At 36.6% G+C, this 16,665-nt stretch overlaps 1 protein-coding gene across 1 annotated transcript in view; it reads right to left on the reverse strand.

Annotated features, from left to right (window-relative positions):
- The window catches only part of si:cabz01090165.1 (uncharacterized protein LOC100333421 homolog), a 220,291-nt gene that overhangs the window by 124,992 nt on the left and 78,634 nt on the right, over positions 1-16,665 (reverse strand). The gene's annotated exons all lie outside the window — the stretch shown is intronic.

Raw genomic sequence — 16,665 nt, forward strand, 5'->3', positions numbered from 1 at the left:
TCAGCGGGGCTTAAGTATCCCCTAGTCAGTCCAAATATTTTGAGTTTATACATGACAGGAATTTGTGACTAGCACTAAATGCAAATGTGCATTTGAATATTCCTTATAGAGGTTTTATTATTATATTTTATTATTATTATAATGAAATATGCTTTCACACATTGACAAATCTGAAGAGCTTGATTGCAGTTGTGTAAGCCTTCTTGTATAAGTTGAAAAACAAAATCCTTTTTGAGCACTTAAGGATTAAAGTTAAAGAAATGAGGAACTATCAAAATGATTTTATTCACCCTTTAACAATGCTAATAACATGTTTTTTGAACTAATTTCATCATGACACAGATAAGGTAGCTTTCATTTTCACTCCTAAAACTCTGTACTTCTAAAAGCCGGGAGTTAATCTTCATAAATGTGTTAGCAAGGGCCAATTCTAAAGATAGATAGGTACAGTCAGTCCAAAGGCAATGCAAATATTTCAAGCCTATACATGACATAAATCTGTGGCAAGCACTAAATTAAAATGTGCAATTGAATATTCCCTATAGAGGTCTTATTATTTCATTATTATTATTATTTTATGCTTTCATACATTGACAAATCTGAAGTAATTGACTGCAATTGTAAGCCTTCTTATATCAGTTGAAAAAAATCCTTTTGGGTACTTAATGATTGAAGCTAAAGAAAAAGGGAACTTTCAAATTTTATGATATTTCATGATTTTATTTGCCATTTATACCAGTCATTGAATTCCTGACCTTTGAATACTAATATTGCAAGAACACTCAATTTAGCCAATTGTCTAATGAAAACTGAGTTATTGTATTGCCATCAAACAACTATGTCCCCTTCAGAGAACATAAAAATAATAACTGAGACATGCAGTTTCATTTCAAAGGTGTATTACCAGCATGCCGTTTAATGTTGAGTAATCATACACTGTTTCTGCATATATTTTGTATATACTAGGGATGGGCTATAACACTTATTTTCTTTTAGATCCGATACCAATAATTCAATTCCAATATCACTGATACAAATAGCGATACTTCTGTAAAATGTTTTTTTTTGCGATTACTTGGGATAAAATGGGTAATTGAAAATATTATTTTTAGTCATTATTCAAGTCATTATTTTGTTTAACTTAAACAAAAAATTATTAGACTTCTATTTTGTTTACCCTTACAAAAATTAACCATTTCACTACAGTAACTATAGTTTAACCATAGTATTTAGTTAAACCATAGTTACCACACAATTAACCATGGTTACTACTACAATATTGCTGTAGTAAAACAATGGTTAACAATTTTTTTTAAATGACATATTAACAACAATTACACACCGCCCCTTACTGAAATGGAAAATATGATTAGATAACAAATATATATATAAAAAAAAATTGCTTCTGATAAACAAATGCTTCTGAAATGAACTTTCTGATTGGTGGATCAGCTTAGTCGAACTGTCTGTCTTGCGGTGCTCCCCAGTGCATCTCTGTGCATGTTTAGAGAGAATCTCTGTACATTTGTTTTAATAATAATAATAAAACACAATTCACTCACTGGTGCATAAAATGAATAAATAGTTCCCATCCTGCACAAGTATTTGCTAATGTAGCCTAATCCATTTTATTTCACTTTGAAGCTTATGATTATTGTCCGTGGTAACCAAATAATATCCCTAGTTAAAAAAATAAATAAATAATTTAGAATCAATATTTTTGTGTGAGGACCGATATTTTTGATACAACAGCAATTTCGGAAGTATTGATATTTTAGGATCAATCCGCCCATCCCTAGTATATGCTGTACAGGAGATAAAAGCTTTAATAAGCGTAAAATAACACATTTACCCATAACAAATGCAGCTGACAAGGACTTGGTGAATACACGCCTTTGCTTTTCCGGTTGTTAGACAAATCATGCATTTGTATCTTTTCCATCAAACATCCATGTTTTTCTTTCCTTCACTAGGTCTAGAGAGTGCAAATGAGTCACATGTTAGAAAATGCCACACTTTCATCAGACACAGCTACTGAGCTGAGGACCAACACTTTATAATGATAAACACGCACTCCAGTGTACATACACGCTAGCATAGGCAAACACATACACACTTCTTCATGGCATTGCTTAACTTCTCAGGCATGACATCAAGGCATCACTTCGTCTAAAAATGTTCCACTCTGATAAAAGCTAGATGGTCGCCCAAATAATTCCAATTTGGCAACCTGAGTGAAAGAGACAAGGGTACAAAAGGGGAGAGACAGGCTTGATCAGCATCAGTGCATTTCTCCATTTAAAACAGGCCTGCAGTCTACTGTTTTTATAACAAGGATGTGTAGGATCTCTGCTGAAACATGCTGTTAGCAGTCTAATGTCTTCTGTATTTCTCAGATTTAAAAGCATAACATACAACACACTGTATATTTAAATATAAAGTATTGTATCCAAATCAACAAGGGTAATGCTTACAACGTAAGCAATTCGTCTTAAGGGTACAGCAACATGAGAAGTGCCACAATAGATCATTACTTTTTAAATGAATAATAATGTTGGTTCATTTAATTAAAGAGAACACACACACACATGCACACACACACAATGTGGTTGGTTGGTTGGTTGCTTTGCATGTCAGTTAGACAGTGTGGACCAGACTTTAAGCCATTGGTCAGAAGCCTGGCTTTGCGAGACTACACACACACTCAATTTTCAAATGACCCATTATCACAGCAGTCCAGTTCATTCCATATCACGTCATGTAATCTCCATTCTCTGAACGCTTATCTGCTGCTAATGAGGTTGTAATAATGGATGTTTAGATGTGTTGGGGGGATCTCTTATCTGTGATGTCAGCCATTTCCCTTTGTCTCTTTAAAAAAAAAAAATTCTGTTGATTGCATAGGCAAACACTTGAAGATTCTAATGTTTAACTAGCATGACAACAGTAGTCTCTTTGGTTACATGAGGGCCATTGGAGAGACATGGTTCACATGCTAATAAAGCCATAATCAGGCAAAGGGTTGTGGGCTTTGTGACCTGAGACATTGAAGCAGCTGTCTGGTCAACAGTCACAATTCCCGAGAGAGAGGAAAAAAGCAAGAGAGAGATATATAAGGGCAAAATAGGAGGTGAGAAAATAGAAATAATGAGCAAAAGTGATGAAACTGAAAGGCATAATTGAGTGAGAGAAAAGCTTTGTTTAAAAACCTAGTGAGCTGCCTCGATGCCTGGTCTCTAGAGAGGCATTTGCCTTCTAAGGGAACATCCTAAATATCAAGAGACCTTATAAGCCGCTGAATTTGAACACTCAGAAGTAGGCAGTAGCTCATGGTACACAGCTAGCACTCAGAATGAGACTTTTACACAAGGTTAGCATGTTGCTAAACTAATGGTGCGACACATAAAATTACACTCACTGGGCACTTTATTAGGAATTTTTGTTTTGTTTTTGACACCATTTTGAGTAAACTCTAGAGACTGATGTGTGTGAAAATCCCAGGAGATCAGCAGTTACAGAAATACTCAAACCTGCCCATCTGGCACCAACAATCATGCTGTAAGATGTTTATTTCAATCTACAGTGGTTCAAGCTGTAGGAATGCAGAGGTGACAAAATAAATGTTAACAGCGAGATGGAATAAAACTGTGCATATCTTTTCAAATACCACCTTCTGCTACTTATAACAATGAAAGAAACAAGCGCAGATACAATAGCTAATAATATGGGAGACCAATGTTTAGAACCATACTATGAACATATTGTTATGCAATATGGAGCACTTAAAAATATATAGTTTATCCAGTGAGAGGAACTAATCACGGATTAAAAGGAAATGTTTAATAACAGTTTAGCCTTACAATGTTACAGTAGATGGTTATAATTTAGATATAATAGTTACAAATTGGGTGTATGAAATATGTATATAAATATGTATGCATACTACCTGAGAGAAGTGAGAGAGAATGGAGGAAATAAAGTGTGAGATTGGGTAGAGAGAGATGCCACTGAGAGCTAGAGTCTAGGCCTCATCAGCCAAGACCAGAGCCAAGAGAGAACAGCTAGAGAAAAGAGTGACATGAAAAGGCAAAAAGCCCAGAGCACAAGTTACCATCTGGTTTTATGCTTCCCTTGGCCATATGAACAAAACCAGACCTGATACATTTAAAATGACCAATCAGCAGACCACCTTTTACGGCCACTGTTAATACACAAACACCTCAGCCAGTAAGAGGACAGATCACTATCAGCACTCTCTGGAATGCAAGATGACTGTTTTCACAAAGGAATAAGGGTTGTAACACAGAAATAAATTTATTGTAATTAATCCTACAATCCTACAATATCACATACATTTTTCCCCATTCTGCTGGATGATGTGAACATTAACTGAAGCACCTGACCTGTATCTGCTTGATATAATGCACTGCACTGCTGCCACAATTAGCTGATTACATAATTGCATGAATAAGTATGTGTACAGGTGTTCCTAATAAAATGCTAAGTGAATGTAAGTATGGTTAAACACATGCGATAAATCCAAACTGTCTGAACTGAAGTGAGAACAACATGACAAGGACATTGCTACATTGATGTATTCATCATGAGACTGCCCTGTCTTACCACAATCAAAAGCCCACTTTGTGTGGGCTAAGCTCTGAATAAATCACAGTAAATTATAATAAACATACACACTCTCCAAACCTTTATAAAGCAACCACCCCTCAGGGATCGCTTTTTAATTACTTAAGTCAATAAACACAAAGAGAGCTCCAAAACATATTCACTGATTTGCTCTCTCAAAGCTACTAGTCCTTTGGAAATAAAATGACACTAGTTTTCTAGGGTTTTCAGAGACTGCCCAGCCTTTGAGTAATCATATTTTAGAAACATATTTCTCCACTATTTTACTCTATATGTGGCCTGCTTTAAAGTGCAATGCACAAAATCAATTATCAAGCTACCTAATGTCTGTGCACAGCTCATTGATTCTGACATATTGTGCACCATGCCAGGAAGCAAAGTCACCCAGGTAAGTGTAGTAAACAGAATCATTCAGTACCAAGCTTTGTCAACTATGGCTTTTAATGATTAAGATATGCTTGGGATTTTAGTTGGTATAAAGATGAAACACAGAGCTGCAAGTGAGGGTATCCATTAGAGTTAGACACTCTATCTTCCACTATTACACTCTTATCTCTCTCTCTCTCTCTTCTCTCTCTCTCTCTCTCTCTCTCTCTCTCAATTTCAAATACATTTTCAATTAAATTAAATTAAAATTAGCTTTATTGGCATGACCGTATACAATATACAAAGTTGCCAAAGCATTCTAATAATAATAACATACAGGTAAGTGCACAGAATGTAAACGAATGTAACAACAGATAATAATGAGTAAAACTAAGTTTAAAAATATGTGTGTCTGATGTTCTCATATTTACTGCACTCTCTGGGTCTCCAGTTCTGCCTGTGCTGACCTGTCTCTAAAGCCAGACTGTGCTCATTCACACGATACTTCATCAGAAGCTTCCTGAGACGGTAGTCTTTAATTTTGGTCAGATAATGTTTAGCCTATAGTCTGTCTTAATTTTTTTGGAAATATTACAATTTATTTGAAATTACCCTCTCTCTCTCTCTCTCTGTTCGCTTTGGAGAGACATCTTTTGTACATTCTTTCCATCTCCAAGATATACTTCTTCAGCAGGCCTTTCATTTGCATTACATTACAGAAACAGAATGTACTAGACAAAAGAATATATATGAGGGGGTGAGAGATAAAGAACATGTAATCTAGGAACAAATTATAAAAGCTTGTCTGATGAGGTTGGGTCTAGTATATTATAATTGTAGAATTGTGTACTGTCCATGCTGAGAATCCAGTGTTGCTGTGCGTTTAACATTTGATAGCAGTCACTGATATCCATCCAAAGAGAGAGCAGACATTATTGGATTGTTGCCAAATAAACTGCTACCAACAAAGAGACCAGTGATCAAACACAATAGATCAGTGTGTGTACATACAGTAAAACTCAGTTAGTCCCACAAAATTGGCACCATCTGATATATGTACTGTACTTCTATGCTGTTGCTTTAGCATGAGCCAACATTAAATGTTATACTATTATTTTAATCTGGGGCATACACAAATCAGCTTTAAGAATAAAAGCATTAATAAAAGGTAAGGACTCATTTTATATACATATAAACTCAGCAAAAAAAAAAGAAACATCCTCTCACTTTCAAATGCTTAAATTTTCAGCAAATTTAACATGTGTAAAAAAAAGATTCAACAACTAAGACACGAACTGAACAAGTTTCACAGACATGTGACTAACAGAAATAGAATAATGTGTCCCTGAACAAAGGGGGGATCAACACCAAAAGTAACAGTCAGTATATGCTGTGGCCACCAGCTGCATTAAGTACCACAATAAATCTCCTTCTCATGGACTGCACCAGATTTGCCAGTTCTTGCTTTGAGATGTTACCCCACTCTTCCAATAATGCACTCCCGGACATTTCAAGGGGGAATGGCCCTAGCCCTCACCCTCTGATCCAACAGGTCCCAGACATGCTCAATGGAATTGAGATCCGGGCTCTTTGCTGGCCATGGCAGAACACTGACATTCCTGTCTTGCAAGTAAATCACACAGAGAACGAGCAGTATGTCTGGAGGCATTGTCATGTTGGAGGGTCATGTCAGGATGAGCCTGCAGGAAGGGTAATACATGAGGGTGGAGGATGTCTTCCCTGTAACGCACAGCATTGAGATTGCCTGCAATGACAACAAGCTCAGTCCGATGATGCTGTGACACACCGCCCCAGACCATGACAGACCCTCCACCTCCAAATCATTCCCACTCCAGAGTACAGGCCTTGGTGTATCGCTCATTCCCTCGATGATAAACGCGAGTCTGGCCATCACCCCTGGTGAGTCAAAACAGTGACTCATCAGTGAAGAGCACTTTTGGCCAGTCCTGTCTGGTCCTCCAAAGGTGAGTTTGTGCCCAAAGGTGACGTTGTTGCCGGTGATGTCTGGTAAGGACCTGCCTTACAACAGGCCTACAAACCCTCAGTCCAGCCTCTCTCAGCCAAGTTGTTGTTGCCATCTTCAGATGTACTGATCCTGTGCAGGTGTTGTTACACGTGGTCTGCCACTGAGAGGATGATAAGCTGTCCTTCCTGTCTCCCTGTAACGCTGTCTTAGGCGTCTCACAGTATGGACATTACAATTTATTATACAGTATATATATTTATATATATTAGAGCCCAACGGATATGGGATTTTTGAGACCAATACCGATACCGATTTTAGATGGAGTAAATTCACAGACTACCGATATGGTGGCTGATATAGTAGGAATAAAAACAGACCTTTTCTAATGTGAAAATAAAGAATAAATACAAATACAATAAATCGTTAAATAAAAATCAGTACTGTGTGTTTACTGTCAGTCATACAATTTTCAACAGTGGAAAACAAGACTTTTAAATATATACATATATATATTTTAATGCAATGACTGGAATTGTTCTGTTGAAGGGGGTACCAAACTGCGAATCCTGAACAAAACAGTTTGGTGAATGCATATTAGCTTCCACTCAGCTGACAAGGTATGAAAATAGCAATGTGGTTAGCTAGTTAGCTATAAAGAGTAAAAGATGGACATTGTTTATTTACTTTCCAGCATTGTGTCTCACCAATTAGGTAACAACATAGTGTGAAATCAATACTCAACAGACACAATCCACCATCGTTATCTGCTGAGCTGCAAAAAGATGCTCTGATGTTTACCTTTCAATCAGCTACATTATTGACTGCACTGACTATAAACTATATATTTATACATATCAAACAGATATGATAAACATGAGTGATATGGTTTTAACGGACAGGGTTAGCGTTATATTAGTTATATTGAAAAGGGAAAATTATGGGGTCATTGTTTATTAACTTTCCAGTATATATTTCACAAACTAGTTAGCAACTTACCGTGAAGACGTTGCTTAAATCCACACTGTCTGCAGAACAACCTTCAGCTCAGCTCTGATAACAATGGAGTCGGAGTGTGCTCTGCTGGACAAACTATGTAATAATACCAATTCTAAATCACCCTAAGCATTGTTTTCTGCATTATATGTTCTGAAAATAAGTTTTCATATCAGCGCATATCAGAAAACATATACGCCGATACGATATATCAGTGAAAGGCTAATATCGGTCGACCGATAAATTGATCGTGAACTAATATATATATATATATATATATATATATATATATATATATATATATATATATATACACACACACACACACACACAACCTTTAGTTCCGGTCCTCGAATCTGATTGGATGAGAGACGTTCCATGAATGCTGTTGGTCTCACATCATCATCACTCAATGCTTCACTGTGTGTATCACTCCGCTTGTGTTCGTGCTGTTCTAAACTAAAGTTGCACACCAGCTACCGTGAAAAAGGGAGGAACACCATGTTTCCACTGAGAAAATAGGATGCAGTTCACCTAAATGTCATTATCTTCAGAAAGCTTCAGCATCATCAACAGTTGATTGCACATGCTCCATCTCCATCTCTCTCTCTCTCTCTCTCTCTCTCTCTCTCACACACACACACACACACACACACACATCCTTGTTTCTCCAATAACATGTTAGAAACAGACCAAGCTGTGATACTAGTTGTTCTCAAGTTATGTTTTTGAAAGGCTTGGATGCATCATTTGGTGTGACCAGCAATGGCAGATTCTGATCCGTCGTGTAAGAATGTAGTTCCATGCACAAATGCGTTTTTTGTGACCATACTCAGTTTTTTTTACTATTTTTTTGTATTTTTTATTTACTTGTTCACTGAACTGTTTTGTGTCCTGTTTTTGTGTTGAGTGCAAGGGTCTAGGTGTGAGCATGCACTATTCGTGACATCATCATCCCATGTCTTGAGTTACCACCGTGCGCTCTTCGATCAGTCTTGTTAATGTCTGGAGCATGGTGTCTGGATCCTGACTTCCTGTCTGGTTTGGTTTTCGGTCTGTGTCGGGATCTGGACACTCATGCTCCATGTTCTGTTTGATTTGGTCTAATTGTGTTGATGTTTTCCCTCATGTGTTTCAGGTGTTTCTGGCATGCAGAATCAGCATTTCCATGTGAACCCTGATGGTTTCCATGGGAAAGCTGATCAAGCCAACTTTCAGGTGGCGAACGGCAACTGTCCCTTGCTTATTCCTGCTTATTTTAATCCCCTCATCTGTCGTGTCCTTTGCTGGATTTTTAAAGAGGCCCTATTATGCTTTTGGGGATTTTACCTTTCCTTTATTTTGTAATATAGCTTGTTTGTTCATGTAAAAGTTCTTAAAAGTTACAAAGCACAAAGTCCACGCCAAAGGGTGTTACTCTCTTCCACAGAAAACACTGTTTCTGAACTGCCTGAAATGCCTGGTTTGCAGTCCAGCCATTTCTTCTGTGACACAGCTATGTCACTATGGAACACATTTGCATAATGCCCGCCTTAGGAATGTGCTGCTCAGGAAGCCTCAGGAGCTAAAACTCTGTTATGGTAAGGGACAGTACATGTTCGACACATGCTTTACTGTAGTTGACCAATCACAACAGACTGGGCCAGCTGACCAATCGGAGCAGACTGAGCATTTCAGAAAGGGGGAATTTAAAGAGACAGGAGCTACAAAGTATTTCAGACAAAAGAGTGAAAAGAGTTGCTGCAGCAATGCACAGAATTAGATAAATGATGTGTTGTTTTATCTCACCAATTTGGAATGCCCAATTCCCAATGCACACTTAGTTCTTGTGGTGGTGTAGTTGCCTCTGCATCTGAGACCATCAGTCTGCGCGTCTTATCACATGGTTTGTTGAACGCGTTACTATGGAGACATAGCACGTGTGGTGGCTTCACGCTATTATCTATGGAATCCACACACAACACACCACACACCCCACCGAGAGCGATAACCACATTATAGCGACCACGAGGAGGTGACTTAATAATTTTGCGGCAACTGAATTTGAAAAACATATTAAGAAACTCCTGTGAAACTCCTCAGTTAATCTATATTTACTCTTGAACAAACAAACATATAATTAAATAAATAAATTAAAGACAATTAATGAGTTACCAATGATATCCAGAACTCATTTGATTTGTAAATTAGAAATCGCCCTATAAAGTCCAAAACATTCAAATTCAGCCAGCAGTATTGTGTGTTGCTTTAAAAACATTTATTAATTACTAACTACTAATTACATCTTCTACAGTGTAATTATATTAATGGACTATTTACTCTCTCTGAAAAGTAATCGCATTACTTATTACTAATTACTTTCTTACTTAAACACTTAACAACCTCGACAGATGAAAAATATAAGGATATATATGAAATTGTTCTTTTAATTCTTTCAAATAAATCAGAGAAAATCAAATAAATTATTCATGAACTGGTCAAAGAATTTAAGGGGGCTGCATTAAATTAGAAAGCATACATTTTAACATTAGATATTCAATTTAGATTTTAAATTCACTGTTTCATATAAAATTGTTCTATAGTCTATACAGTATTTTACACAATTGCCTCATTAGTAACTGTAATAAAATTACTGAAAAATTAAGATTAATACTTACATTTTTCAATGAAAAAGTAATTTAATTACAGTAATTCATTACTTAGTACTGCATTACACCCAACAGTGCCAGCCAGGCACTAAGTGAAGTTGTTCAGTCTAATTAAATAAGCTTGTTCCTGGAAGATATTGTGAAACAGTTATACAAGCTATTGTATTCTCAATGTTCAGATCATATTTAATGATCATAAGGAATTTAGCCCTCCGCCAATCAACACATGATGAAATATACACTCACTGAGCACTTTATTAGGAACACTATGGTCCTAATAAAGTGCCAAATATGGTCTTCTGCTGTTGAAGCCCATTCGCCTCAAGTTTCGAAATGAGTTGCTCTCTGAGATGCTATTCTGCTCAATACAATTGTACATAGCGGTTATCTGAGTTGCCATTGCCTTTCTGTCAGCTTGGACCAGTCTGGCTATAATCCGTTGACCCCTCTCTTCAACAAGGCATTTTTGTCTGCAGAACTGCTGCTCACTGAATGTTTTTTGGCACCATTTTGAGTACACTCTAGAGATAGTTGTGTGTGAAAATCCAAGGAGATCAGCAGTTACAGAAATACTCAAACCAGCCTGTCTGGCACCAACAATTATGCCATGGTCGAAATCACTGAGATCACATTTTTTTGCCCATTCTGATGGTTTATGTGAACATCAACTGAAGTTTCTGAACCATATATGCATGGTTTTATTCATTGCACTGTTGTCACACGATTGGCTGATTATATAATTACACTAATAAGTAGGTGTACAGGTGTTCCTTATAAAGTGCCAAGTGAGTGTAATGTCATCCTACCAATAGAAGGGCAGTGGTAGTGGAGTTTTATTTGTATCAGATTATTATTATAGAGAGCATGATACAATGTACACCAGTGTATTAATCTCCTGGAGTGACCCTGTCTGCTTGCAGAGTCAATAATCTTCAAAAGGAGAGCCGAGGTATTGAAAACTACACACCTTTTACTGGCAAACATGCCCCGAAGCCTTTTTTATGTTCTCAGTATGCTAAATTAAAAAATCGGTTTGCCAGGCAACTTTGATCTAAGTATGAATACACTAAAGTGGAAAATCATCAAAGCAATGTGTTGCTATTTAAAGTTTTAACATAAAATAAACATATCATTTCAACTTGATGCTAAATGTTTATATTTCCTTTTTTCCAAGAAAAGCATACAGTTCTCTCAGTGATACTACAAAGGAAGGAAAAATCTTCAAATGCAATTACTGAATCCTGTAGAACTACTCTAAAAGTTTGAAAAAATTAAGCAATTTATGCAGAGCAAAATTAGATCAATTTCCATTTAACAAATCAAGACAAAATCTTCGAAATCCTGTATGCATTGATAAGTAAGTCTTCAGATTTTCTGATGTTTGAAGCTATAAAGCTCCAAAAAGGTCCTAAAATCAATCCCATGTGTCAGCTGCTACTAGAAGCTATAAGAGCATCAGTGCAAATCCAATGGCTTTAGAAATTATGAATCTTTATAAATATAGAGGCAGAATGCTGGATGACTAAGGGCTTCACTGTGAGCTTCAACATGACACTTTGACTTTGCGTGCTCATAAAGTCCCACCATGTGATATTATACCTTTCCCCTGATCCCTGCAATGTACTATGCGAAGATGTACAGCACAAATGAGGATTGATTTAGAAATATCTTCTGGTTGAATGGAAAGGACAGAGGAAGGAAAAACACACTGAATGAATGTCAGTGATGGGAAGGGTAAGCAAAGGTGACAATGTTAGGCTGGGATACACTGATGGACAGATCATAAATTGAAGACTTTTGACTTTAAAGCATCTCCCAGCATTAGGGAAGGGGATTGTAAGGAATTTAAAGATTCTGGATCTGATTCAACTTAAGGCTTCGGGTTCGATATACAATTCTTTTAGTACTTGGAGAAAAAATGGTCCTAAATATATGCTTGATAATAAGATAAAAAAAAAAATTCTAACGTAGTCCATTTATTTAGTTCTAAATCTACCGGTGATGCAGTATTTTTGTTGTTTTGTACAACCAGCAAGGACCTTGCATTTTAAATATTTGTCTAATTATTTTCTTTGTATTATGATTGCAACATTTGTATCTCATCATATTCAATTCAGACTAAAAGCAACTAAAAACATCTCACAACATCATTAATTTTGTACATTCAGTAGGGGTGCACACCTCTGAATAATGGTTCAGGAAACACTGTTGTAGCAGGGTTCAGTCCGCATTGGTGGAATAATGCAGAGCCGTTTACAGAATGAAATGTCAGTCCACATTGGTGGAACAATGCCGAGCCATTAACAGGACTAAATGTCATGAAAATCATTCAGTATTAAGAATAGCTCCATTAATAATGACTTCTCTGTTCCCAACCAAGTGTTGGGGAGTAGCTAACTAAAAGTAGCGATGCTACGAACTGAAATACATTTTTCAGTAGCTTGACAGTGCTTTTAAAACAGTTTAGCTTTACCAGTAGCAAACTACTTTTTCCAGAAGTAGCGGTGTAGCTCGACCAAACACAACATCATGTTTTGGTCATATTATAACTAATAGCATTATTTATTGTGTAGAAGCCAAAACCCTACCGACAAAACATCTGATGAACTTCACAGAATCAGGCAGAATCTATCTTCTTCTTTTGTAATGGCAGATCACAAACTAAAATATAAATGAATGCCATCCAGGGGGTCGTTAGGTCGAGCGCTGAATGATTTGGTCTAACCCTGAATGATTTTGTTTGGAATTGCAGGTTTTTGAGTGGAAATTAAGTTTTAATTTTGAAAATATTGGTAATTGCAGCGTTTTTTCTGCAAATGTAATGATATTGATCTGCTGTTCAGATCTTTATACGTGCTAAATATGTATCCTCATCTGAAACGCATGCGACCGAAGCCTGGTTTTCGTGCGAGTGTTGCGCAAGCATCACAAAAACATTTGCGTGACGCGCTCTGCTCTATCTTACTGTATCTCTGGAGCGCGAGCATCATCTGGGCTTCTGTTGTTATCTTGGTGCTGTGCTTACCACAAAACTATTGTGATCCATTTGATTTCTTCTCAGAATTGTCTAGTTTAAAACTCGAACCAAAGTAATAAGTAGCCATCCATTGTCATACCTATGCATATGGCATTGACTCTAAATGTAAGGCAAGTAAATAAGGGCTTTTAAGTCTAGATCTACAAGTATGGAAAAATGATTGACAAAGTTTCCTCCTGTGTAATGTTCTGTATGAGTGATGTTTAATAAATAAATTGGCCTTGTTTGACTTCAAAAAATCCTAAAGATTACTTAAATCATTAAGAGCCTAATGAAATGAAAACAATATCTGTTATGTTATTTTCACTAACACAGTCCCAACTCAGTAAAATGGTCTACTCATGGGTACGATCAGAAATAAATTTTCTGGTCTCATAACTAACCTTATTTAAATAGAAATAAAGTGTTAATTAAATTGAGTTTTATTTATATAGCACCTTAGAGTAAAAGGAAATTTCAAAATGTTACAGATGCTTAGATCGAAAATGACTAAAATACTTCAGATACCTTAGAGTATCATTTAACATAGTTTAAACCAAAATACCATGGTACTGTCACAGTCAGCTACAAGAAAATGTAGAAATGCTGCTTCAAGCACACATTTAAAGACACACATACAGGTGAGAAATGCTAGTCATCATTTGAAATTGATTAATTGCCTGCTATATAGCACAATATATCAAATGTCTATTCTTGTTTTAAGTATAATGATTGATTAATTTTGCCATTATTATTGGTTAGATAAAAACATTGTAAAAAATATTGCCTCACTAAATAAATTCAATGTAGCTAGCTACTTTTTTATAGTAATATGTAGGGTAGCCAACTACATTTTCAAAAGCGTAGCTTGACTGTAGCTTAACTACTTTAACTTATGAGTAGCTCCCGACCCTACCCAGCCTACTCATTACTGTCCATGGAAAGACTTAATGCTCCATATATAATTTTAAGTTATCAAAAAGAACATCTGAGCAGCAATGAGAGGGAGGGAGAGGTAGAGCGGATTTCTATTTCATTACGGTGTAGCCAAAAATGCACTTCCTCGACTTTAGAGCCTTTATGTTCAAAGAACATTTTATCACTGTCAAAAAGATGATGGGTGAGGCCTGAGGACAAACAATGTGCATCAAATGTTGAGATGCCTCAGACAGAGAATTTCACAGTATGACCTGCACTCTATAAAAGCAGCCTTCTGCAATCACACACAGAGTCTGGGGATTCAGAGAGAGAGAGAGAGAGAGAGAGAGAGAGAGAGAGAAAGGGAGTTAAGCAGACTGATGGATAGATAAATCGGAAAAGGGTGAAAAAAGGTTCAGGGTCAAAAAAACTGCTTTGGTTGTCAGGGTCAATTTACAGACTATGAGCTATGAACTATGTCACTATGAAAACATTTAATGCATGCTAAGTGTTTGCTGGAATGAATGTGGGCTATCGCAAAACAAAAACAACAATATCTACATTCTTGGAATGAATAATAACATATGATGTGTTTAACTGATGCAACCATTTATTTTCATCCTTTACCGTTGTTATTTGGTCTCGACTACCAAACTAGTGCCAGGGGCATAATGTCTGTAATCATGTGCCCATCCAGTCATGTTGTCTGTTGTTATCAATGACCTCCAAAAAAAAAATAAGAGCGAGAGTGTTCGCCTTTATAGACAGGAGTTCAATCAATCTTTTATCAGCAGCCAAACACTGTTCACTTTTCATTCCAATAAGCATGACTGCCATAGCCCAGCACTTCCCTTTCTGAGAGAGACCCTGCTGGAAAATCCAGCTAGAACTAGCTTCTGATGGTAGCTGGTTTTTAGAGTTTTCTATATGATCAATACTCAGTGGCAGTTTTAGCTTACTTGGTGTCCTAGGCGAGATCCGACATGACGCCTCCCTTAACAACAACAACAGATCAATATTTAAGTCCTTTTTATACTCTAAATCTCCACTTTCACATCTGAAAGTCACATTTGATGCCTGTTTAGTTTCACTTTCACGTCTGAAAGTGTAAGTGGAGATTTAGAGTAAAAAGGGACTTAAATATTGATCTGTTTGTCACCTACATCTATCATGTCGCTTCTGAAGTTATAGATTTAACCACTGGAGTCTTATGGATTACTTTTATGCTGCCTTTATGTGCTATTTGGAGCTTCAAAGTTCTGGCCAACATTCACATGCATTTTATGGACCTACAGAGCTGAAATATTCTTCTAAAAATATGAATTTGTATTCTGCAAAAGAAATAAAGCCATGTTTCTGAAATGGAATGAGGGTGAGTAAATGATGAGAGAATTTTCACAATCATTTTCACTATCCCTTTAAATAAAAATAACTAGACAATGAATATAGAAATGAACTATATATATATATATATATATATATATATATATATATATATATATATATATATAAGGCCAAGTTATCTTCTTTAAGGCCCAGTAGCCTGTCAGGAAATCTCATGAACAACCTTTCCCCCATTGCGATCTTGCGAGCTCTCTGCGGAGGTGGAAGTGGCTCAATTTGCGGCACCTTTTCCCATAACAATCTTGTAAGCTCTGAGAGGGGGTGGCCGATCAGCTACCCTGTCTTGCCGCCCCAGAGAGCGTTGCCGCCCTAGGCGGCTGCCTATATTGCCTATGCCAGGATCTGCCAATACTGATTATTAGCTTACTTAAACACCTCATTGAATGGCTTGGTAAGCAGTTTTCTTTTCTATGTTGACATATTTCCAAATAAAACAGTTGGTGTGGGACATATTGACAGGCTTGTTCCTTTTTTTAAATAGCCAATAACCTTTAGTTAAATGTTCACACAAACAGATGAGGTTTTTAGCTTGATGCTGTTTCAAGTTTTGAATCAAGCAAACCTATCTCACAAACCTCAACCTTTAACCTAACCGATAGTAGCATAAAAAGCAAATGTAAGATGAAAAATTAAATTGCTGAAGCATCCACATCCACATATGCACAGCAAATGCCTAGTTCTATCAGTTG

This window comes from Xyrauchen texanus, chromosome 21 (assembly GCF_025860055.1).
Source record: "Xyrauchen texanus isolate HMW12.3.18 chromosome 21, RBS_HiC_50CHRs, whole genome shotgun sequence".
Lineage (NCBI taxonomy): Eukaryota > Metazoa > Chordata > Actinopteri > Cypriniformes > Catostomidae > Xyrauchen > Xyrauchen texanus.